Source organism: Pinus tabuliformis, chromosome X (assembly GCF_031772625.1).
Source record: "Pinus tabuliformis cultivar Carrire ecotype Pingquan chromosome X, CPIR1, whole genome shotgun sequence".
NCBI lineage: Eukaryota > Viridiplantae > Streptophyta > Pinopsida > Pinales > Pinaceae > Pinus > Pinus tabuliformis.
Genome location: NC_142308.1, coordinates 1,259,760,370 through 1,259,787,198, shown reverse-complemented (window position 1 = coordinate 1,259,787,198; position 26,829 = coordinate 1,259,760,370). Strand labels below are relative to the sequence as shown.

Sequence of the window (26,829 nt, the reverse complement as noted above, 5' to 3'; positions counted from 1 at the left end):
AAAACACAACTCCATTCTTCGTCGGGGGCGCACCCCAAGCCGCTGGGCGAAGGACATAGTGTCATCCCAGGAGGCAATGCCAGGTGTCGATCCACCCGATCCAAGAGTCGATCCACTCGATGCCGCTACTCGATTCCAGGAGGCAATGCCAGTCATAGCTGAGAGTACTTGCCGGGAGTACTCGCTTGAAGGTCAGCAACACTGTCAATTCTCATTGCCGAGAGCACATAGTTGATGCCAGGAGACATAGTCGATCCAGGAGTCTTTGCCGCTAGTCTTTGCCGCTAGTCTTTGCCACTAGTAGATCCAAGAGTCGATCCAGGTGTGTAGATGCACTCAATGCCAACCAGTCATTGCCGAGAGCCAGTGGTCGACAATAGCCAGGAGGTTGTGCCAGGAGGTCCATACCCAATCTCATTCCCAGGAAGTGGATTTACAAGAGCTGGTCGCTGATAAGGAGGTCGCCGATAGACAGTCTCATTGACAGAAGGTGGTCATTTAAAGCTGGTCAGCCGAGAGAACCTCAGTCACAAGAGGTGCCGATAGACACAGGAAGGAGGTCCCTACCGCTACCGCTAGCCGATACACAGGAGAAAGCATAGCCGATACACGGGAGCACATCATCAACGATACCCACACATACTCGATTCCCAATATCCTCAAACATAAAATATATCGTGGGGGCCCGGACGTAGAACGAAGTTTTATTAAAAATGATTGGGTTCCATGGTTGATCCCTGAACCCCCAAAGATGTATGAAGGTCGCTCGGACGGGCGCTTGCTAGCTGGCATTCTTACTCGCCTAGTTTTAAAGCACTTTGAAGTAGGTGAAATACCAAGGCAAGCGTGGGCAGAACTGCACTGGGTTTAGAGTATTGGTGGAACCCCATATTTATAAAGAAAAATGCGTTTTAGCGCATGGCAGTAGCACACGATGTATTTTTTCCTATCCCTGTTCTTTACGACCGGCACTATACCAGAAGAATCTTCCGCAAATCAGAAGAGACACCTAGTGGTTAGCCGATTACCAGTTGATTGCAGGTCAGTTATACAAGCCGGGGACCAACAGTATCCTTAGACGATGTGTTATGGATCATGATAGGCCAGATATATTATGGGAATGCCACAGTGGAGTTGCAGGAGGGCATGTTGGTGGCAAAGCTACCGCTATAAAAGTACTGCAGGCTGGATTATGGTGGCCTACTGTATTCAGAGATTGTAAGGAGTATGCTAAGTCCTGTGACGTGTGTCAACGAGTGGGTAAGCCCTCAATTAGAGATGAATTACCTTTGCAGCCAGTCAGAGCCTTGCAAGTATTCGAAAAGTGGGCTGTGGATTTAATAGGACCGATTAATCCTCCGGCCCGCCACTCCAAGGCCCGATATATTCTCACCGCAACTAATTATTTGACGAGGTGGGCAGAAGCAGAGCCAGTGAAAGACTGTTCTACTGATACCGCAGCACGATTCATTTTCCAGAATATTATCACTCGGTTTGGATGTCCTCGCAGTCTGACCAGCGATCAGGGTGCCCATTTCTTGAGTCAGACCATAGCTACGTTAACAAGGGAATTCCTAGCATCCTTCTATTTGAGGGGAATAAATATGAGTGATAACTCAGGTAAGTGATAACCTGAGCTACGCTTCTCTCTTTGGACATGAGGAGAGGAGAGCTTGCTTCAAGGGTCGGGTGATAAGAAGGAAGGCCAGGCTTCCGAACCATGCTTCCCCATTCTCTTTGGTAGGAGGAAGGACTGAAAGGACACTCCAAAGGAGGGCGGCTCGCTACGCTCAACGCTCGTTCCCCAATATATTATAGCATGCCCATGGTGTGCGTCCCCGCCCGGATGGAGCGTGTTGGCATAGCTCGGCAAGGGCCCCCGTTTAGAGGACCTTGTTGGCTGGCTGTGGTATATTGGATTGGGGGTTGACAGAGTCGTCGATCAGCTTCGGTCGGTCGTTTGGTGGTTTTGGGATAAGAGAATAAAATCAATAAGTTCACTCGATCAATGCTTCTTCTCCCACCTCGTAAGATGGTCATTTTCTTAGTTTGCATTATATATGTAATTATACAAGAATGCTGGGCTTAAATAGGCTAACTGCCTCCTTCCTTACTTCCTGCGCACGTATCTAACTGGTAACGGTGTATCTAGAATGGATAACGCACATAGAACACCAGCACCATCCTGGTATTGGGTATGATAACAGGTAACAAACTAAGAATCATTTTCTTCCTGCGCACGTCGAACTGTTCCCGCAAATAGACCCACCACCTGCTTCCAGGGCATGGTTAATAGGAGAACAAGGCACATATAATAAATTCTATTCTGTTCCTGTACAGCAACTGTTCACGAACGAAACCTCTTTTTTTTTTGTAGGGGGGATAGACCACTGGTCACGTATAAGTAAAGGGGTATGGGTTAATGCGGTAAACCGGCAAGCAGCACACCTTTGCATACGACATACTCTGGACGCTCTGTCGACATATACCGGGCAGCATCATATACCGGGCAGCAACAAATTATACCTTTCTATTGATCCACCTTTGCATACAACACTTCGGGTCACTTAAACCGGCCAACAACAAATAATATACCTACCTCCTCTCGGTCAACCTCCTTTGCAGACAACACCTCTGACGAAATCTAACGGTAAGCAGCATAATAAACTGGAAAGTGGCACATTCTATTTCTCTCTCTATGGGTCAACCTGGCATCATCCAACATAATTATGGTAATTGTGCTATGTGAATCGGGCTATCAGAGAATCGGGATCATAGGGTACTCGGGCTATGGGGCATGGGTATTGAGGAAACCTTTTTTTGCATGGCTAACCTTACTCGTCAGTTCAGTGGGCGAACCTTATGTTCCAATTTGGCGAACCTAAGCAGAGCCATTCATTGTCCAACCCCGCCAGGTGAACTAGTCCTCCGGGTTCAAGTATATGAAGCAATCAACCGTGAAGAAAGAGCAGCAGGTGAGCATCAAGAATAAGGCGCCGCTATCTCTGCAAGCACTCTTTAGCCCGTTGTTATATATGTGATTATGCTAATTGAAAAATTATAGCATTACGTGTAGCGAGTGTCCCCTGCTCCTGCAGTGAGTATGTCCCAGTGAAGCTGACCTAGTGTTCCGTAGCGTTTTAAGTGTCAAGCATACCGGTAGGAACCACCCTATTGTTACCGTGGTGAATAAGTGAATTGTTGACCTCTCACCCACCAGGTGAATCGTATAAAACCAAGCTGTCGTAAATGGAGGATGTTGAGGGATAAGATAAGGCAGCAGTTTGATACTCAGCGTGATATATATGAGGATAGGTTTAGACAGATGCAAGCTAGAGAGGGTCCTAGCACATCTGTTCCCATAGTGAGTGACGAGGAGCTAGCCAGGCTTCATCAAGAGCTCTATAAGTACAGGGATAGGATTGCGGGATTGGAGGTTAGGTGCACGAGATTGTCTTAGGACTTGGATGCTAGGACTAGGGAGAGGGATGATTTACAGATACGGCTTTAGCCAGTTGATATCTCCCTCTTCCAAGATATCCAGTTCGTTATCGTGATAGGGATTCTTATGTGAAAGATCGAGAGTAAGCCCTTCGTGCTCGTGATTCCGTTGGTGGACATGAAAAAAGATCCACTTAGACCTTATGATCGTGGTCAAGACCTTTGTGATCGAGACTATGATGTTCGTGATCGATATCGAGATGTAGAGTCAGATGTTCCAGAAGAGCAGCCGGACCTTTCAATTTACTTATTGGGTGGGGGGGCTTATGGTCTTTAGGCCTTACGGCACCTTCGGGTCAATCCTGATACAATGCATATATTATATATGTCATTATGCCATATCATAATTTCTCATATTCGATAAGGAGAGAGTTAGTCATGTAATTGGCTGCTACCACCGCGGCTGTGCAACCCCCGCGGATGCCACCACCGCATCAACGTGCAACCAAACCACAGCAACATATATAATGTCGTGGCTGAAACTCTCTCTATCTCAGGCTCAGGATGGCCTCTCATTCATTCAATCTCAGGTTGGATGGATCATGCATGAAACCATAATGACATATGCCCATAGCAGCATTGTCGAAGGATTTACCTTTCCAGAAAGAAAGGCCAACTCTGAATTTCACAAAAAATTTGACACAGTGAGAAAAACTGAGATCATATCTGTTAGATAAGGGGGCAGGACTTGACCGGGTTGATCAGGACCTTACTGGGTTGACCGGCGCAGGACCTTCCCTGAGCATAGCGATTTTAGGGAAACAAATATCAGGGCCTGGCAGTGATTCGCCCGACCCAAGAAGGGCGAGGAAGGGCGAGGAGAAGACGACGAGCGAAGCTGCTTGTCCGCATCGGACAAGGAGCCGCGAAGACCGACCATCGGGAGGTCAAGGAACGTGAAGTTATCGACCGACCTAATCAGGGCGAGGAACAAGCAAGACCAACGCCCCCCCACCCAATAAGTAAAATGAAGGAGCGGAGCGCTTGCTCGACCAAAAGGCGAGGAAGGATCTCTTTTCAGTTTCAGAAGTACGCGAACCGGAGACTCGTATATAATGATATACATGTTTGAGCGTAAGCGAGTCAAATGTACGCGGAAGTACGCGAACCGGAGACTCGTATATAATGATATACATGGTTTCGCGTAAGCGAGTCAAATGTACGCGTTGGAATAAGAGAGCAGTCTTCGGGCTTTCCTAGCAAGATTGGATTTCTCTAAATTGATCCAATAAGAAAGAATCACTCATAGGTAGGGAGATATCAACAGGGAGGGGGTTCGTAAATGGTAATGATGCGGGTATTCTCTCCTTGCGCTATCTCCCTCATCTAGGGTTCTCGGTTGGGAAAATATTACGAGCAAATAGATTGATTAATGAAAGTGATGGTTGATTCTAGCTTCGGTGAGAGCCGTGATGATTCATTCTAGCTTGTCATGGATGAAACAACCCACCAAGCCGCGATGATGACTCTAGCTACTCATCTCTCCCCTGGACCCCTCGAGCAGGAGCGGGACCAAGAAGGTAGGCAGCGAGTTCAGAGGGGAAGCAGAGCCGACTCATCAATGGTTTCATTAATCATGTCATAGCTGTAGTAAGCTAGCTGGCAGTAAATGATATCTAGGCTAGTAGAATACAGGTCAGTCATGCCAGATCAAAGAAAGTAATTGGTGAGTTAGCATCTGATCCGAACCATACCCAAGTAGTTACCCCCGTCATCGTCGCGTCCTGTCGTCCCAGTATAACCGAGTTTGAAGTCCTTCGCCCCAGACCAAGTTATCTCAATGAATGAGGTAGGTCTGTCATGGAATCAACCCATATCTCCTAGCATCCAAGGCCGAATGAAGGAAACTCAGAATAGTACGATGTCCAGAGGGATAACTGGTGGGAGGTCTGGATCGTCCGCCACACTGTTGCCAGCCCGCCACACTGTTGAAAGGTGATAGTGGAGCTGGTGCTGCTACTCGTGAATCCGGGTAGGCGTATTTTTGACTTACGCAATTATTATGAATCCCGATGGATTGCTTATCTGTAGGGAGGGTCAACGAACCCACTTATTGCAAAACCTATCTAGCTTTAGTGAAGGTAAGATGATATCCCCTATCCCGATGATGCCTATCTGTTGCATAACCTCACCTACCCTTGATTTGATAATGAACCACTCTTGCTGTGGGGCTAATGAAATGCTCACCCATGACTGCTCACCCTCACCTGCTCACCCAGTAAGGTGCTTATAAACCCGGTGAAGAAATTCTGGTTGGGGATAGATGTATCGCTAAGCATCAAATCAATTCTTTTAGAAATTCTTTTAGGGAAGATGACTGCATAATGACATAAAGAAATCATAACCAACGGAGTAGGTTCAAAATCGATGAGCCCGCGTAGTATCAGGTAGTTGGTTAGGTAAAGGCTGACCAAATTGAAGATCGTCATCTCGCCCTTCGGTGGAATGCGTAATTACATATATAATGAATGATTGGATTCGATACCTTAATTACATATATAATGAATGACCAATATAAGTACGCCTATAAGAAAGCGTAATTACGTATATAAGAAAGCGTAATTCAAAATATAAAGAATGACTGAAAGAACTGCCAAAGAAGCATTCAAAATAGAATATATATAGTTTTATTACGTATATAATTAATGCATTTGAAACAATGTTTCCGAAGGTTCATCACCTTCAATATCGAAAGGAAAGGTCCTCTCCTTAGATTGAGAGCCTGCTTACGCATCCTCTCCTCTCGATGGCGGCCCTCTCCCTCTCCCTCTCCTCTCCCTATGGTCGAGCCCCCTCTCCTCTCCCTCTCCTCTCCTTATCAGTCGAGCCCCCTCTCCTCTCCCTCTCCTTAACAGTCGAGTACCTAAAGGTCCTTGGGGTCGAGTACCTCTCCTTATTAGTCGAGCATGCTTACGCACCCTAAAGGTCCTCTCCTTGACAGTCGAGCCTGCTTACGCATCCTTATTAGTCGAGTGTGCTAACGCACCCTAAAGGGACGGAGTCACTCACTATTCATATGGTGAGGGTCCTCTCGATGGCGGCCCTCTCCTTAACAGTCGAGTACCTAAAGGTCCTCATGGTCGAGTACCTAAAGGTCCTATGGTCGAGCGCCTCCGGTCCTTAACAGTCGAGTACCTAAAGGTCCTTATGGTCGAGCGATAAATCCCTCACCATATGAATAGTGAGTGACCCCTCTCCTCTCCCTTATGGTCGAGCACCCTAAAGGGTCCTTAACAGTCAAGCCCCTCCGGGTCTCACCATCGGAATAGTGAGTGGCTCCGCCCCTAAGAAGTAAGGGCCCTTAAGGTCGAGCAACTAAAGTTTCAATTTACTTATTGGGTGGGGGGGCTTATGGTCGAGCCCCGTTGCCGGTTTGGGTTTGCTTATTGGCCCCCCCAAATAAGTAAAAAAAAGGGTCGAGCAACTAAAGTTTCAATTTACTTATTGGGTGGGGGGGCTAACGGTCGAGCCCCTCACCCATCGGAATGAGTGAGTGACCCCTATAAAGGAGTAGGGGCGATGGCGGCCTTGACAGTCGAGTGTGCTTACGCACCCTCACCATCGGAATAGTGAGTGACCCCTCTCCTCTCCCTTATGGTCGAGCACCCTAAAGGGTCCTTAACAGTCGAGCCCCTCACCATATGAATAGTGAGTGACTCCGTCCCTCTGGGCCTCACCATCGGAATAGTGAGTGGCTCCGCCCCTATGAAGAAGTAAGGGCCCTCCGGTCCTCTCCTCTCCCTCTCCTCTCCCTATGGTTGAGTACCTAAAGGTGATGGCGGCCTTAACAGTCGAGCCTGCTTGCGCATCCTCTCGATGGCGGCCCTATCCTCTCCCTCTCCTCTCCTTATCAGTTGAGCCCCCTCTCCTCTCCCTCTCCTTAACAGTCGAGTACCTAAAGGTCCTTGGGGTCGAGTACCTAAAGGTCCTTATTAGTCGAGTGTGCTAACGCACCCTAAAGGGTCCTTAACAGTCGAGTACCTAAAGGTCCTTATGTTCGAGCACCCTAAAGGGTCCTTAACAGTCGAGCCTGCTTACGCATCCTTAACAGTCGAGCCCCTCCGGTCCTTATGGTCGAGTACCTAAAGGTCCTATGGTCGAGCACCTAAAGGTCCTCTCCCTATGGTCGAGCCTGCTTACTCATCCTTAACAGTTGAGCCCCTGACGGACCTTATGGTCGAGCACCTAAAGGTTCAATTTACTTATTTTTTTTTGACTTAATTTGGGGGGGGAAATAAGTCAAAAAAAGGGCGTGCTCCGCATCCTCTCCTTATCAGTCGAGCCCCCTGTCGGGTCCTTGCACTAGGAAGCGCAAGCCCCTCCGGGTTCAATTTACTTATTTGCCCCCCCAAATAAGTAAAAAAAAGAGTCGAGCAACTAAAGTTCCTCTCCTTATCAGTCGAGCCCCCTGTCGGGTCCTTGCTTTCCTAACGTCAAGCAAGCAATAAATTCCTCTCCTTAACAGTCGAGCCCCTACCGGTCCTCACCATCGGAATGGTGAGCCCCTCTCCTCTCCTCTCCTTATCAGTCGAGCCCCCTAAAGGATCCTCTCCTCTCCCTCTCCTCTCCTCTCCCTCTCCTTAACAGTCGAGTACCTAAAGGTCCTTATGGTCGAGTACCTAAAGGTCCTATGGTCGAGCGCCTCCGGTCCTTATTAGTCGAGCGTGCTACGCACCCTACCGGTCCTCTCCTTATCAGTCGAGCCCCTGCCGGTCCTTACTGGGCCCTTGATTTCTTCCCCTCAAAGAGCTCGAAGAGTTGGTCCTTCCTGCGCCGGTCAACCCCTTCTAAGTAAGGTAAGGTCCTGCGCGTATTTTAGGGGAAGAAATGGCCTGCGCCGGCCTTATTTGGTTGGTTTGGTCCTGCGCCGGTCCTGCGCCGGCCTTATTTTGTCGCCGGCCTTACGAAAGATAAGGAGAACCTTTCGCTACGGGAAAGGGATAACCCTTCGCTATGCTCGCTCAAGCCTACACAAATTCCCACCTACACCAATTATGGAAGAACCGGGATAACGGTGTTATGTAGAATTGTACGAACACTGTTAGTAAATACTGCTTGGAACGGGAGGCGGAAGGCGCGCAGTGGAAATGGAGTGGAATCGGAGCCAGCGCGAAAGCAATGGTCGACGAACGAAATAGTTTATTAGGGTCGATCCCTGGTGGGGGGCATGAAATGCCCGACCCCGCCCGATAAGAGGTGGTAGCAGACAACCTAACCTACTAGCTCGCCTCGCGGTGCATAAGTAACTATTTCATGCAAAACCGCCTATCTCTTTTGTTACGTTATATATCTGATAATGCCGACGAGGGCTTAAAAATGATTCTCCATAGAGAGGAGGTAGGTGGCGCCCGGTCTACCACTAAAGATGAAGAGAAAGGCCCGGCATTCCAGCCTCCCGCTTCTTCCAACCAATATGTGTTCTGCAACCCAGCCAATTTGATTTTCATTGTACCCATCTTTCCTTTATCTCTCGACTACTGAAATTCAACCGCATTTGTTGATTGAAAGACCTTATCCCGAACAGAACCCCTATCGATTGAAGGAGCATCACTCACCCTACCTATTCGTTCATCCGGGTGGGGACGAAAAACAGATAAAAATGACGAATTAGGTGCCGGCAGCAATTACCTGGCTGGCGCCGTTCGTCTGCCTTTCGTGCGTGTTCTCCATGCATGCAAAAAGTGCACCATTATTTATGCATGCGCAGCTCTCGCTCGCCACATTATTGAACAAAAGAGATAATAGTTATCGGAAGATGCTTTCTCCATCGGTCGGTATTGGACAACGAAGGGAATAATCCATTTCTTATTCATCAATTTCTCTCCCATGACGACTAGGAACAAACAAATCAGAAATTTCACTTCGAATTTCGGACCTCAACATCCTGCTGCTCATGGTGTTTCACGATCAGTATTGGAAATGAACGGAGAAGTGGTGGAACGTGCGGAACCGCATATTGGATCACTCCAGTGCGGCACGAAGCCGCTGACGCCGAGTCGGCTCCTATGCCGCTAGCGGGCGCCCTGCTCGGTCCCCTGGCACGGGTGGCGCGTGCCACTTCCGTAGCGCGTCATGAGCACCGGGCAAAAGGCGGTTGAGCCACTCAAGTGGGGCGAACCGCCCCCAAGGGAAAGAAGGGAGAGGGTTGCGAAGGTGGCCTCGTTATCCACACTGTAGGTACGGGGAATGGGGTACGTCCCCCACCTTGGTTGGTTGGTTGTGCCCGGCCTGGGTTTTCTCCGAACGAGCGTTGGCGGGTCCTGGAGTGCCCGTCAAGGGCGCGCATACCCCGGGGTGATTATCACCACCTGCACCCCACGATCGATCATCTCGGCACAGTGGAACGTGTAACCTGCCTGCTGCCCCATTCAATTACACTTGTTCCTGTCATAGCCTACCTAACAGAACGCACGAGGGACAACCCTGGAATACTAAGCAGCCAGCGGGGAGGATGGCACTACTGGCAAATACCGTCTGGCGAAAACGCCGCAGGCGCGAAGCGTGGTAGGCCTGCGCCGAGAGCATAGGAAAATTCAATTTACTTATTGGGTGGCCCCTCTCAAATAAGTAAAAAAAAGGGCCTGCTTCCGCATCCTCTCCTTATCAGTCGAGCCTGCTTGCGCATCCTCTCCCTATGGTCGAGCACCTAAAGGTCCTTTGTTTGCGGGAGGAGCTGAGCCCGGACGGTGAAAGAGCCAGGGGAGGCCGGGTCATTGGAAATGGAGAGGCCTTCTGATCCATTTCTTTAGGGGGTGAGGGTGCGTTAGCACGCTCGACTAAAAGGCCGCCATCGCCCCTACTCCTTTATAGGGGTCGCTCGACCAACGCCTTTTAGTTACTTATTTGAGAGGGGCACCCAATAAGCATCAAGGATAGTACACTCGACTGCCCTTAGTTACTTATTTGAGAGGGGGGCCGCCATCGATTTGGAAGCTCGACCATCGCCATCGCCGATTCCTTTTCCGAGCGAGAAGGGGGATCAATTCTTGGTTGGAAAAAGAGGGGGGCCGGCCCTCTCCCCCCGAGGGTCGAGCGATAAATCCCTATAAATGGATCAATGAATAGATAGAGCAGGTTTACGGTACAACAGACAGCACGCCAATTTGCTTCCAAGGTTACAACAAGCACGCGCACAGGAGACAGGGGACATTTCACCAATGGCCACCCACCTACCTTGTAAGTAAAAAATGGCGTGAGCCGCATGCGGGGATACTCGCACGTACGGTTCTTAGGGGGAAAAGACCGGCGCCCACCCGGCTAGAGGCACAGAGAAACTAATGGAATACAAAACGTATCTTCAAGCTCTACCTTATTTTGATCGTTTAGAGGGCGATCGCGGAGTCACTGAATGAAGTCCTCCGTTTCTTCCGGAGGTAGGTGCTGCAGAGACCCGCAGCGAGGAAGAGATTACCAAGTGACACATAGAATATGGCGACGACAACAGCATGTCGTAGAAGGAGATATGGAGCCACCCTTGGCTCGACGTATCTACAACTACATCCTCGAGCGGCAGTGAAACGGGTATCGTGAATGCGAGATGCCAGCGGAATGATCGGCCAGACGTGCGTGCAGGGGCTAGGGCCTACCGCGTCCTCCCTTGTGTGTCGGAGATCTAGAGCGAGTGCACCAGAGAGGAACGGGAACTAGGTTTATATATTCTATGGCGAAGCATCTGAGGCATAACTGCACACTCACACGATCTTTGCCGAGAGATAGGAGCATTCGGTGGAACCGGTGAACTACACTTGCTTCCGGATAGATGTGTGGGACAGAGGGCTCGTGGTACCTGCTGCCTACCCTTCCGCTTTGGAAACCGTGTGAACGGAGAGTGGGCAGAAGGGAAGGAGGTCCTCATACGGAGTCGCACACTTGAGCAGTGCGGGAGACCCGGATGGGGAATGGGTCGGTGCAGTGAACTCCACACCCTACCCCTTGGAGATGGAGAAGAATCACCACTTACGGGGGACGGAGAGGTATTGATTTCTTTATTTCAAGAAAGTTCCGGTATTTAGTCAAGGGAAAGAAAGGTGAAACAACGGCTGGCTTCTTCTGAAACTGCTGCTTCTAGTGCTACTGCGTTCCATTCATTGCTACGTACGACGACCAGAAGCAGCTTGTGGTCGGCTCGGTTCGAGTTCCAACTGCATCTGATATAATATTGACAGCCTATATAAGAATAAGAATTTGAAAACAGCCAGCCACTTATCAATAGGTTATACCTTTATTGAATGGAATGAAATCCCCTACCAGTCTTTCTTTCTTAACTAAAGAAATAACCTAAAGAAATCGATGGCGGCCCGTTGGTCGAGCGACCCCTATAAAGGAGTAGGGGCGATGGCGGCCTTATTAGTCGAGCGTGCTAACGCACCCTAAATAAATCCCAGCGAGGCACCCTCAAGCAAGTGCTCTCTGGCAATACGGCAGGCAAGCGAATCTTAGAACGCCCACGTAGATTAATACGCCTTCCAACATTAGCACTGCTGTGGTAACGGCATGCATGGGGCGTGGCCTTCCTTGCATCGCGGATCAGCAGCAGTTCTTTTACAGAAAGGTCCTGCCTTCCTGTTACTCGGAGGTATCCTTCCGCAGAGGGGCGCCCCTTAACTCAATTAGTAAAGGTAGAATACGGGGTAGAAGACTGTGCCCTTCTTTCTCTTCCAATATCTTCCACATCTTCTATTTTCTCCTTGTCCCGTAATGCATCGGCTAGTAGAGATAGCAGTCTACAAAATCTATAGAAAAGCCACTTAATACAGACCTGCTCTGTTCTCCCTCCAATGAGCTCAGAGGGGGGATGTGAATAGCCTGAAGCTGTTCATTGAATTCCTTCTGCTGCTGTGCCTTCAACTGTTTTGTCTCTTCCGGCTACCTCCATAGTATAGATGCTTGAATGTGTCATAGCTGCCTGCATATGCCTTTAGGGATGTCTATCACCATTTCAAAGTGTTCTCCGCCCTTTCTGCGTCTGGAGCTATTGGAGGATCCAGAATACACTTTGATTTGACCGGTGTAGATGAAGCCCATCCCAATCCGGCTTGTTTGCCATGGTCGAGCGGCCTTTCCTCTCCTTATCAGTCGAGCCCCCTGTCGGGTCCTTGACAGTCGAGTGTGCTTTCCTTGATGCTTATTGGGTGGTGGGCATCGGAATGAGTGAGTGACCCCTATAAAGGAGTAGGGGCGATGGCGGCCTTAACAGTCGAGCGTGCTTACGCACCCTGCCGGTTCAATTTACTTATTGGGTGGGGGGCAATTCTCCAACCTTTTTGGTTTGCTGCGGATTCATGGAACACTTAGCTCAACCATCTTGCACCAAGGATTCCGTGGGCTAATATGTGGGTTCGATGCCTCAATCAGCGGAGATATTAGACCACAACTACTAAAAAGTATTCGCTCATTATGCCCGGACCAGCAAAGTGCTCTCGATCCAATCCTTAATTGGTGGACCAAGAGGAATAGTTGGCCACTAAATCATTCTTTCTCGGACGCTTGTTGGCTCGGATTCTGTAGTCACATTGATGGGAAATACTAGAAGAACTGTTATGTCCAGTTTGAATACCCACATGAATCCGCTGGTTGAAAATTAGTAAACTCTTAGCACGACGGAATATTCCGAAACTCGCAGCGGAACTTAGACAAACAAAAACAAGGCCCGAGACTATACCAACTGGGAATGATCATCAGCTTATCTGGAAGTCGAACACAGAATATGTGATCACCTCCCGAAGTTTCTCGAGCGGGATTTCTTCATGCTTCCTTCTCCGCCGATACTAAGCTCATTTAGAGACGTTCGCTCGGTGAAATGGAAGATGGCGATAAACTCACTCGCTTTCTTGCCCACTTAGATGAATGAAGGAAAGATGGATTCTATAGTCACGCCACACTGACCGAGACCTCTAAGCCGGCGCCTCCTCCCCTACCAGCTCTTTACCTCAAAGAAAATCTCTTGACCTAACAATCAAATCTTTCTATGCCAGCGAGAAACGATCGATCTTAACCGATTTGGTCGAGATGTTCGTTCTGCAACCAACCCCATGAATTAGGCACCATTATCACCATGAATTAGGATTGGTCCAGAGTTCAGTCTAGTCTAGAGATAATACCACGCATGGATCATAGCTTTCTCTTCTACTACAGCCTATGAACGGTTTGTTTCTGCCCCACTTTTTTGTAGCATCTCATATAATACTGTCCCCAGTGTTGGATACCTATACCAATAGGTTTCATATTTCATGATTGGCAAGGGAAAATCCAAATATGCTCTGCTTTGATTACACAAAGATCCCATATTTCCTAGAGAACACAAAGTGTGTAAAGTGTTTCAATCTTGATGACCTTGTTTCAAAATTTTGATGGATGATCCAACAGTTTAATCTGGGTCATGCCATGCTTTCAATTTTCAGTTGTAGAATAGAGAGAAGAGTCTATCCAAACTGTTTAATCTTGGCAGACAAGTAGTTCAGGTAGAGAAGAAAAGGCTCCCAACAGCTTAATCTGGGGCCTTGGAAGAAATAAGGGTAGAAGTAGATAGAAAAACAAAAGAAGAAGCCAGAGAAAAGAAAAGGCAAGTAAGGGTCTGCAAGTCCAAGTGCACCCTCCAAGAAGAAATAAAAAATGCTAGGCTAGCTGGGTAAGTAGTTGGGGTTGCAGAAAGGTTGTCTTTACCATTACAGGTGTGGTAACTGTGTTTATCAAAGCAAAGCCAATCAAATGACAAGGTGTTCTTCTTCATCAAGTTGCAGCAGGAAGCATGACTAAACTCCCTCCTTCCCCTCCCATTTCATTTCTAACATCCCCTCATCAGCTGAGATTCATGGAAGAAATTGTGATTTCATGGTGGTTCTTAAGCCTTTAAAAGCCACATTTCTTGTCTAAAAATCTTTTCATTTTGATCTACTCTTTAAACTAAGTAAGTTTCAAATAAACTTAGTGGTTTCCCCCTCATTTCACTATCTCATCCATATTAACTCTAATTCTACTATGTAAATCCCCTATATTACCCTTCCCCCTAATATTATTAACACCATGGTGTATAAACCCCAAATTCTGTATAAATACCCCTCCCCTTGGCATTATAGCCAATAAGTCCTATGTCAGGGATCAAAGTGACATCTGGCCACTTGGATGAACCTATACCTCATCTCCCCCCCCCTTCTTGCAAATAATTCCACTCATTAAACCCCCATCTACAGAGAAAGACCCTATAAAACCCCTTCCTACCCATAACCCCTTTTGAAACTATGGAAAAACCCAAGAAATCCTAAAAAAAAAACCCATAAAAACCCACTATCCCAAGGTTCCCCACCCGAAATATTTAACTCAATATTTTAATAGACTGGCGGGACCCCCCCAACCTGCTCGATCCGTCGGAGGGCCCGGCAGTCGTAGATCCTCTGCCACCCACGATCCAACGGTGGGCGGGCATTTACAGATCTGGATCTGCCGCCCTTTAGCGTCCGGGGAACAGTGGTATCAGGGTCCGTACCCAAGACGCGTGTCAGACGTTGGGGCTGTTCGGAGCCCCCCTCCCCGATACCACTTATTGCCAAAGGCGGTGCGGGGAAACCGCTTACCCCCTCCCCGTTACCACCCATTCCGCACACGTCACCATGACGCCCTTCTGACGTCACCTCCCTTCCGCCCACCCCCGCGCTCGTCACCCTCCATGCAACCCTGCCGCCACATCCGCCTGCCACCTCATCCGGGCACGCTGGCCTCCAGCTCAGCGTCCACGTCACCCGTACCCGGGCCCGCCGTGACGTCATGCTGACGTCATTGGCGGGAAGGCGCTAAATACGTATTTTTGCCAAATTAGTCATTATAAACGCCCAAGATAGCCGTTTTTTTCCATTTTTGGAGCTAATTTGCACAAAACTCCTGTTGCTCCCTCACCACCAACGTACTTCCGGGTCTCCAAAGTCGAAATTTGATCGTGTCAACTCATCCATCAGCTGCTACAAAGTCTTCAATAGCTCGGCCCGCAGGCTTGTCGAACGATTTATTCAGGTATTCACCGTGAATCCCATGCTTTGCCCATACATACCATTTCTCTGCTAAAATTCACCATTAAAAAACCGGTCAAAATCCTAAATTTAACTCTGTCTGCTGCTTGAGAGTTAACTAAAGCAACCTGCATTGCCCCTGAACTACAATTTGACATTGAAACAGTCATTCCACGGATCAGAACAATAAAATTGTCCTCAAGGTACTTGGCATTGTTCCCTTTTTCCAAGTACAGGCCAGCTGCAAACCAAATCCTGCACACCCTCTGCACATCATTCCTAACAATTCACAGTCCCTGAGAATTGATTAAAACCTGCAGAAGCAGGCTAGCCTTCTTCACTGTGAATAAAAGTTCAAGCATTGTCAACATTGAGGCTGTTACTGAACTCTGAGGAGCCTAGCAAGTCTCTGCAATTACACTATTTAGAACCAGATTATACAAATGGCTGCCCCTGCACCTATAGCTCTAAATGTCACTCCTTTAAATCCACCAAACAAGGACCTGGAGGCCTTGCCCCTTGTTGATAGGGACTCCCTAATTGGAGACTTTGTGGGTAACAGAGATTTCCTGCAGACCTTCAGACAGTTGAGAGAAGACTACCTGAATGGCAAGGACACCTATGGGATATGGGAGTCCAACCTTCCTTACTACTGCCTCCCCTCTGTCAATGTTTTCCCTCAGATTGTGCGTCTATGTGCTGAAAATTATGATGTGCAGCAAAGAGCCATTAAGTCTCCATCTGGGAGCATTCTCTTTCACATCAATCCTGAATCCATTAATAAAATGCTTCACTTTGACCAGACTGAGCTGCTTTTCCCCTTTTCCATGAATTATCTGCTGGATGCTGCTGCCAAAATGACTAGTGAGGAGCTGCAGAATGTCACCAGGACATTCATGAAGCCTCAATGCCAGCCTGCAGGGCCACCTCCCTACATGGATGTCTCCTTTACAGACACAGGCAGACTGCTACTAGATATGATCTCTTATGTGTTGGGGTACAGAACCAGTGAGTATGTGGATGGGACAATGCTGGTTTTGTTGTCTGTTTATAGTCCAGGCCAACCCCCTGCTCGTAAGTTCAACTTTGCCAAGTGAATAGCCAACAAAATTCATGACCAATTGAGCAAAGTGGACAGACAGGGTGTGTTCAAGTACTCCTCTTACATCTATCATCTTTTCATGTATTATCAGTCCCAGGTCTTTCCATGCTACATTAAAAAGCTGGATTATAGAGGGGAAAGAAGATCTGTCATATTCTGGACATCTATCTATCACCTGGTCCACAAGTCACCTTATTCCTATTCTGAGTTTATTGACCAGTTTGTATACCCGGTCTCCTGCTTATTAATGAGGGCTCCTCCTCCCAGAATGTCAACTGAAATACAGAAAGCCTTGCAGCTATCCAAGAAATCCAAAATAGGTGACTGGTACCTATATGAGGATCATACTGTCATCAGAGTGTATGGCTGTGAGCTTTGTCCATTCAGGCTCCCAAAGTATGTGCCTATGAGAATATTTTCCGTTGAATATTATAGGCAGCTGATTCAGTCTGACCTAACCCACTTCCACAGCTCCAAAAAGAAAGCCCACCTCAAGTTCAAACATCAGCTGGGCCCTTTCATCATGAATAAAAAGGAAGGTTGGGAAGAGGCTCACCAGATCCTCAAAGACAAATACAAGCTGTCATATAGCTTTCGATGGGTCCCTTATGACCCTGAAGGTTTCATTTCTGCTAGAAGAATAAAATACAGACTAGTTGGCATTAAGCACTGCAGTTATCCCCATATTGAAAAATATGCCAACCAGCAGGAATGGCTACAGGATTCTATAATTGACAAATTAACTGAAGAAGAAGTGATGATAAAGAATGTCAAGGAATTAGAAAAGACTCTTGACATAGACTCTGTGCAGCAGGTACCCTTCAAACCGCCTCATTTAGCAGGAGAAGGGACCTCGACCTCAAGGACTGCACCAATCACACAAGCATCTTCTACAACAGCACCAGGATTAGACAAAGGAAAAGGAGTAATGGGTGCTGAAGAGGAGGTAGTGAAAGACAAGGCTGCCCCTTCAACTGAGCAGCAAACTGGACAGCAAAATGAGCTGCAGAGAGAGGAGCAAACAGAACAGCAGCAAGATCAAACTCCTCCTCCACAAACGGAGCCACCAATAGCACCAATTTTGCAGACCCCAGCCCATGAGGAGAGGGGTACTAAGAGAGACAGAGAAGAGTCCACTCCTATCAGTGGATCCTCCCATTAGCCAGAGGCCAAAAGGCAAAGGGCTGACTCCCCAGAAGTTGAATACATCACTGAGGAATTCCTTGACAGTTCAAGGAAAGACAAGGAAGCAAGCCAGCACACTGGTACCAGCTCATTCCAATAGGAACAAAGCCTGCAACTTGGTTTGGAGGTATCATCCTCTTCTCAGCGAAGCAAGAAGCCTAAAAGCACTAAGGCTTCTTTCAAGCAAATCAAGGCAGCTAATGAGTTACTGAGGGTGGAGGTGTACAAACAATTTATGAATGCTACACCAGCCCAGCAAGAAAGATTAATGTCTGTCTATGACATTAAAGAAGAGAAAATGATATTAAGTCATTTTAGGCCCACAGTACCACAGCCGAAATCAGCTGCAGACTATGTGAAGACAAGGGTGGAGGTAAGGGCAAAGGACATCCACCCCCTGGATCAAATTGAACTCCACAAATAGACTGGAGAAATGGTCTATGCGACCTTGGTGGAGAATACAACTGTGGCTCATGAACTGAAGGAGTCACTCAAAAATACCAACACTCAGTTGGATTTTGAGAGAATGTCCTCCCTGGCCAAAGATAACAGAATAAAATCTTTGGAGGACATTATCATAGACCTAGGACATGATCCTAAGGATCCAAAGGGTGTAAGGGCCCTTATGAAGAAAAAGGAGGATGACCTCAATGCACTAAAGAAGAGGTTAAAGCTGTCACCCACAGAACACCCTCAGACAGCAGAACTACAAAAGGAAAAGCAGGTTGATGAACAACTTGACCTCCTAATACAGCAGGATCAGAGGATCAAAGAATTGGAGAAAGAGCTTGAAGAAGCTCTACAGGACAAACAGGGAGAATCTACATCCCAAGCTCCTCCAACAACCTCGACAACAGCAACAACCACAGGGGCACCACTGGACCCCACAACAGAAGCAGCAGGTACAACAGCGGCTCCAGATGCCCACCCAAGTGTAGAAGAATTGACCAAAGTGGTCAAGGCTATGGAGCTCCAGGCAGATGAGATAAAGAAAGCAAAGGAGAGATTGGCAGAACTGGATGCCAAATATGATAAATCAAAGGTAACTGTAGCAGAACAGGGCAGAGAAATAAAGGCCCTAAAGGATAAAATAAAGGCCCTGGAGAAGGAGCTCAATCTGGACAGTGCCATGGCTGACATAAAAAGAATTCTATGGGGTAAGATCAGCCAAACTATCACCAAACAATGGAAATCCATCAAAACAATCCATGAGCATATGGATTTGATTGGCCAAGCACAAACAGAAATCCAGAAGGCCAAAACAGTGCTGGGAAATAGGCCTGAGCAGGCAAACAAACTGATAGACTTTTTGAACAGGCAGGACAAAGAGGAGCTGGCAGCCATTGGCATCAACAACAGGACAGAGGCCATCCTCACAACTAAAAGGGTGCTGACCCTCAGAAATTATGTGCAGACTGTAGAGAGAAAATGCTATGAAATACAGGCTGAGGTAGAGGAGTATAAACTCAAAATGGGGATGCTGCAAGCAAGAGGACTGCCTAGCCTACTGAGCAGCGTGGGGAAATTGATCACCAAAGATCAATTCACCAATAAGATGGCCAATTACATTGAAAATCAAATCGTTGCATCAGGCAGTACCACTGAGCAAATAGGGCCTACAACAGGGCAGAGTTTGTACACAAAACTGGAAGGCCTATTCTTCATTGAGAATGAGGCAAATCATCTGTTTGAAACCCCCCCTAACTTTTGGCGGTATACAGAGGCCGATGAGACCTTAATAAAAATTCGGAGGCATCAAATGCCAAAGGAAGATTGGTGGCAAGCAATGCTTCAGATTCTACCACGGTAGCTCCAGCTGCGTGGTCACTGCCAGCTCCAGGTCACTAGAAGACAAAACAGCGAAAAGGGGTTAGTATTTAAAAGCGGCCAAAAGTGACTCATCACATATGCGATGACAGCCATCCAAGTTTTTGAACAGCGCATCTCCAATCGACTCCAACAGTCATAAAGACCAAATATCTTCTGACTATTTGACAGCTGAAGCATAAAGGAATTTCGGCTGCATTCACTCCTTCAGCTACTGTATTTTTGAGATTAGCATATCATAAATGAGATAATAACTCATTTCGTTGATATTTTTTGTAATTTTTGTATATATACTCCCCTAAGTAACTCATAAAGGGTTGGTAATTTTCTCTATGAGAACACTTGTATTGTATTTTGTCAATTATCTAATACAAAGGGACTGATGAGCTCAGTGATTTCTGGAAACTATTGGATGTCAGGAGGATGCTCTATGCGTTGATGCAGAATTCCTATGCTGTCTGAAGAGATAACAAGCTTTCTTCAAAACTCTGTTCTTGTTTTTCTTATGTTTATCAAATCACACTTCTCACACTAAGCTAGCAGTAAGAAAGAAAGAATGGTACAAGATTTGTTCTATTACACCTTGTCCTCAATTTTTTGCTGCTGAAAATGTTTGTCCTCTGGATTAAATATGTACATGAATTCTTAATTGCTCATGTATCACTTAATTCTATGTGTATGAATATCACCTAGAAATACTTAAATGCTCCTAGGTAAATATTCTCATTTTCTTACTCAAACAGTTAAGCTGTAAGATTCTTAATTGCCTTGCACTAACTCAAAGCACCCCATTCCATCACTATTTCAAACGTTATTTCTCAGACACTAAATCGGCTCTGCAACATCACTACGGTATCACAGCGACACATCAAACATCTTAAGGAACACTGACTCCTTAGCCCAATGGACTAGAACTCTTTGAAAACACACAAGCACCTTGTTTGAAATTACTATCCAAACAAAAGATTTAAAGCAAACCTGAATTTATATCTAGCCTAAAATTATCACAAACAGAGATAAATCATAAAGAGAGAGCCCTCTCTGATTACAGTGTGGCTAGGCACTGCAATCCAAAGACTGGTTAGTGGTTACCCCGGCCGTATTCCCTTGGGAGTCATAGGGAACAACCTGGGTGTTAACATAAATGGCGACTCCGCTGGGGACTTCTTAGGATTTTTCGATTACTATCTATCTTCCAAGGCTACCATCAAGCCTGAAACCAGCCAAGAGGCCTTAGAACAGTTTCTGTACCACAGTGACAGTTTTAGGGAAGAGCTAGTTAGGGAATCTTCATCTTAGCTTTGAAACATATATAGCCATTCCAAAATCTTCATCCAGTCCTTGCATATATAAAAACTTCCTATAAAAGTCCTGAAAAACAGTTAGAAACTGGCTCCTAAGAAAAATCCTCGACATACTAGGGCTAATCCTGACCCAAATCCACCCATCATTGTTGATAATCCAAATACCATCCCTAGAAACACCAGAAAGCAACAAAAACAGGATCAGCCTGCTGTTTTGACCTCAGTTGCAGATTTTCCCAACCTTTCTACTCCACTTAAAGTCCTCTTTAGGTCTGTCCCAAGTTCTCCTAGTTCACCATCCACATCTCAAAGTCCTCCTCCCTCATCCTCATTCACTGCACATATCCCCTTCAACCATCATTCAGGTTCAACTTCACCTGTTACCCCTGTGGTACCCACTGTTCCTATTATCCCAGCAGTCCCTATAAATACACCCAACCCACCAAATATGGCAAATAGGTATGCACCCTTGCAGCTACCTGCTAACCCTGCAGCTCTGCCCCAGGATTACCAAACCAAAATCACATATTTTGACTCCACTGGCCATTACTCTGCTATTCAACATGCTAAGAGGATGCAAGATCACTTTGAAAACTATGAGATAGATGATGACAGTGTGAGGATGAGAATTTTTGTCCAAAGCCTGACAGGTGATGTTAGAACCTGGTTCAGGTCGATTGCTGCAAATACTATCACAACCCCTGATGAGCTTTATCAGGCCTTTATTACCAGATGGGAAAAGAAGAAAGATCCCCTGCACATACTTGGTGAATATGAAACAATCAAGAGAGGTCCTCAAGAGACTGTTCTGGAGTATTGTGCTAGATTCAAAAATGTGTACAATGCAATACCACAGAACTTCAGACCCCCCCCTGATTTGGCCTTGTACAAATTCCCTGATGGATTTGATTCTGACATAGCATTTCAGTTGAGGGAGAGAGAACCTGAAACCCTTGAAGACGCTCAAAAGGCTGCTGTCACAGTAGAAGCAAACTTGATTGCCAAAAGAAACAGGGCAAGGTCAGAAAAGAGAAGCATATACAAAGAAGAACCCACAGCCTTTGACCAAAAGCTTGATGCCATACTCAATAGCATGAAAAGATTGGGTGATAGGGTAGAATCAGTTGAAAGAAAAGCATCATGGGAAGCACCACAAAATAACCCTCCTAGAAATCCAAATTTTAGGAGGAACCCAAACACAAACAATGGCAGGGCCAATGCTGATCCTGAAATCAGACCTCCATTTCAAGAAAACTACGCTGAAACTTCCACATTGACTGAGCCAAATGAAGATCCTGAGATTAATTTGATAGGGCTAGACGGTGAAAGTCAAGTTTTCTTAACACAAGAAGATCATGAGGATGAGGAAATAAAACTGTTCCAAACTAAATCAGGTGAATCCTTTGACTTTAAACAAGGCTATGACACTGCTGTTTATGAAGTCCATAAACAATACAAGCTGAGGAGCAGAACTGTGAACATCAACCAGCCTGAAAAGAAAAAGGTTAATCAGCAGCCTGAAAAAGTTATAGTCACAGAACCTAGTGACCAACTAAACTTACCTACCAAAGAAGTGATTGTTGAAGAAATCACTGAACCACTGTCCTCAAGACAGCAGTCTTTGGACACTTCATCCTCTCATCCTAATTCAAATATTACTCCTCAAGAAACAACTAACAAGGATAAATCCCAAAGACAAAATAAAAATCAAGAAGAAGATGTAATGAACAGGGAGAGAACTGTCACCTATAACCCCAAAACCCAGTCTGAAAAACCTTTTGATCTTGAAACAGAAATTAGCAAAATAAAAATAGCTATTCCTCTCTCGGAATTAGCCAAGCATGACGGCTATAAATTACAAATCAAAAGGTCCCTACAACTCACTAGCAACAAAGATGATGTCAATGTACTGGATGACACCCCAGAACTCCTTTTTGGCCCAGAAGTAGATGGAAAAACAGTAGTCACAGGGGTGCTGCCTTTCTATGTCAGTTTACATATTCATGACAAAGTATTACATAATGCAATGTTTGACTCAGGTGCCTCTCACAATCTTATGCCAAAAGCAGTCATGGAAAGATTGAATTTAGACATAACAAGACCATACAAGGATCTGTTTTCCTTTGACTCCAGCCAAGTCAAGTGCTTAGGTCTCATAAAAGACTTATGTGTGTCTCTAGTTCAATACCCAAATAAGACAATCCTAATGGATGTGGTAGTTGCTGATATCCCACCTAAGTATGGAATGTTGTTATCGAGATCATGGGGAGCCAAACTCCAAGGTTCCCTACAATTAGACATGTCATATGCCACCATCTCTGTGTTTGGGCAACCAAAAAGACTATACAGAGAAACACTGATGAAGTACATGGTCAGCAGTGAAGAAAAACCTCAAAATTTTCCTATATATGCTGTCCATTCAGACATAGACTCATACATTCTCTTCAATGATACAACTACTCCCTCAAAAGGTGAAGTCGAAACCAAGATATTCATACAGGAGGGGGATGCATTGGAGAGTAGTATCACTCATGAAACAACAGCCAAACAAACATTTGATAGTGCTGCTGCATTAATTGTCAAGAACATCCAATTGAATGATGGAACTGTCCTAGAAGACCAGCTAGAGAGACAATCACAACTGCTACTTACATTACCAGCCCATGAACAAATCATAAAATCTCCATCCCAACAAGATATGCTATGGTTCCTTGAATTTGATGGCTCGGTCAACAAATTAGGGGCAGGAGCTGGAGTTTGGATACACAATAAAGAAAATAGTCATGCAGAAGGTAGAGCCTATAGATTGAATTTCAGATGTACTAATAACATGGCAGAATATGAAGCTCTTTTACTAGGACTCAAATTGGCAAAATTCTTACAAGCTGCCAGGGTTTCAATCATGGGAGATTCAGATTTAGTTATCCAACAAGTGAAAGGAAACTTTGTCACCAATGACAAAAGACTAAGGACTTATAGGTCTGCTGTTGCTGAGGTACTAAACTTTTTCTCCGAATTCCAAATTACTAAAATTCCCAGAACCCAAAATCTACATGCTCATAGTTTAGCCACCTTTGCAAGTACCTGCAAGTTGCCCTTTGAGCCCCACCATTTTTTCACAGCTGAGGTAAAACACAGACCTTCCATACCTAACAACATCAATGATTGGCAAGTATTTGAGGATGACAAGCAAATAAACCATTTTTTAACTCTACAGCAAGAATTTGCAGGATTAAATATTGACAATGAGACAGCAAGTCAATCACAAATGCTTGATGGAGCAAGTCCATCACAAATACATTTTCAACAGACTGCTCAGCCAATGTCACCTAGAACTGCAAAACAAATGCTCAATCCAACTATTTTCAATACAGAAAGCATCCAGCAAATTCAACAAGTTGACTGGGAAGAGAGGGTGTCCAGTGCTGAAACTGAAGTCATTGAGCTAAAAGACAATTTTCTACCAACAGGTTTAACCCCACTAGAAGACATCTTTGATTCAAATGATATTCCCAGGAAGCCTAAAATGCAGCCCCTGAATGCAGCCATTGAAGAGTGCAACATAGGTACAGTTGACAAACCCAAGATAATTAAATTATCGGCTTCCTTACCTCCGGACCAAAAGCCAAAATACATTGACCTCTTCAAAGAGTTCCAGGATGTTTTTGCATGGAGCTATGAGGACCTAAAGTCCTATGACACCTCTGTAATCCAACACACCATCCCTCTCAAACCTGATCAAAAGCCCTTTAAACAAAAACTGAGGAGAATCAATCCTATGCTTCTACCAGCAATGGAACAAGAGGTACATAAAATGTTCAAAGCAGGCATCATAGCACCAATCAGATTTTCTGAATGGATTTCCAACTTAGTCCCTACAAGAAAGAAGACAGGTGAGATCAGGCTGTGTGTGGACTTAAGGAATCTAAACCAGGTATCCTTAAAGGATAACTACCCATTACCCAAGATGGATCACATTCTCCAAAGAGTGGTAGGGGCCTCAAGGATCTCATTACTGGATGGATTTTCAGGTTTCAACCAGATCTTAGTTCACCCTGATGATCAGGACAAAACAACATTTACAACCCCATGGGGAACTTTCAAATATGTAAAGATGCCTTTTGGCTTGAAAAATGCAGGAGCAACATTTCAAAGAGCAATGGATATAGCTTTTGCCAAGGAAATTCATGACTTTTTAGTCATTTATTTAGATGACCTAACACCTTTTTCAAAATCAGACCAAGAACATATAAAACATCTAAGACAGATCTTCCTAAAATGCAGAAAATATGGCATCTCCTTGAACCCTAAGAAATCCCTCTTTGGTTTAGAAGAAGGCAAGCTCTTAGGACACATCATCTCAAAAGATGGCATTAGAATTGACCCAGATAGGATACAAGCTATCCTGCAAATGCCTCATCCAAGAAATGTCAAAGAATTGCAAGGATTCTTGGGAAAAATTAATTTCTTAAGAAGGTTTATCCCAAACCTAGCAGAGCTAACCAGATTATTAAACAACATGCTGAAAAAGGATTCAAAAGTAAAGTGGACTGTTGAAGCCAATCAAGCATTTGAAGGCATAAAATTGGCCCTCACCCAAACCCCAGTCTTAACCAACCCTCAGTTTGACAGAGAATTTATCATTTTCTCTTTTGCTTCCCAACATACCATTGCAGCTGTTTTATTACAAAAGGATGACCAAGGAAATGAGAAGCCAATTGCTTTCTTTAGCAAAGCTCTTAGGGATGCACCTTTGAAGTATCAAATCATGGAAAAACAAGCCTATGCTTTAGTCAAAGCAATCAAAGACTTTAGGATTTATATCCTTTACTCACATGTGAAAGCATATGTGCCAAGTCCTATTGTCAAAGACATTCTCACCCAAGAAAACTTAGAAGGCAGAAGAGGAAAATGGATTGCCAGTATCTTGGAATTTGACATTGAGATAAAACCTACAAAACTAATAAAAGGGCAAGGCTTGGCCAAATTAATGACAGAAACAAATTTTCAAGCCTTAGACATCAATCAGCTGGACAGTGAAACAGAGCTGGCGACTCCAAAGATCAATGCAGCCTTTGAACAATCCCCCTGGTATTCGGATATCTGTTATGTGTTACAAAACCTGTGTGCTCCCCCAGGACTGTCCAGAACTAAGTGTAGGTTCTTAAAAATGAAAGCTTCCAGATTTTGTGTGATGGAAGGGAATTTGCTTTGGAAAAACCATGAAGGTATATTGCTGCACTGTTTAATGGAAAATGAAACTAACAATATCATGCAAGAGTTTCATGCAGGAGACTGTGGTGGACACTTGTACTGGAAGTCCACTGTGGATAAAATACTAAGGGCTGGCTACTACTGGCCCACCATGTTCTCTGATGTTAAAAAATTCACCACCTCATGTCACAAATGCCAAGTGTTCGAGGGCAAAAGGCAGCTGCTGCCACTCCCCTTAAAACCTATTGCAACAGAAAGACCTTTTCAACAATGGGGCTTGGATTTCATTGGGGAAATCCATCCTTCTTCTTCAGGCCAACACAGATGGATTCTAACAGCAACAGACTACTTCACTAAGTGGATTGAAGCTGCCCCATGCAGACAAGCAAATGATTCAATAATTATTCAGTTCTTGGAGAACAACATATTGGCTAGATTTGGCTGTCCTGACAAGATAATAACAGACAATGCTGCTGCTTTTAGATCCAAGAAAATGGTAAACTTCTGCCATAAATTTCACATTACTTTGGGCCATTCTACTGCATATTATCCCCAAGGAAATGGCCTTGCTGAATCATCAAACAAAAGCCTAGTAAATATCATAAAGAAGGTGCTGGAAGAGAACAAAAAGAACTGGCATAAGAAACTAGTCAATGCCTTATGGGCAGATAGACTAACAACAAAAAGATCAATCGGG

The 26,829-nt window shown here is 45.5% G+C and overlaps 2 long non-coding RNA genes and 1 pseudogene across 2 annotated transcripts in view; 1 reads left to right on the top strand and 2 right to left on the bottom strand.

Annotated features, from left to right (window-relative positions):
* Positions 1-8,421, top strand: part of LOC149144568 (uncharacterized) — a 76,603-nt gene extending 68,182 nt beyond the window's left edge. Inside the window, exon 2 of the long non-coding RNA XR_016264519.1 lies at positions 8,127-8,421. This is a non-coding gene — a long non-coding RNA (uncharacterized LOC149144568). The remainder of the gene's footprint in view (positions 1-8,126) is intronic.
* Positions 8,422-9,990: 1,569 nt separating this feature from the next.
* LOC149144566 (uncharacterized) overlaps positions 9,991-26,829 on the bottom strand; it is a 212,598-nt gene continuing 195,759 nt past the window's right edge. The window contains exon 3 of the long non-coding RNA XR_016264518.1: positions 9,991-10,114. This is a non-coding gene — a long non-coding RNA (uncharacterized LOC149144566). The remainder of the gene's footprint in view (positions 10,115-26,829) is intronic.
* Positions 10,811-15,670, bottom strand: LOC149144567 (uncharacterized; annotated as a pseudogene).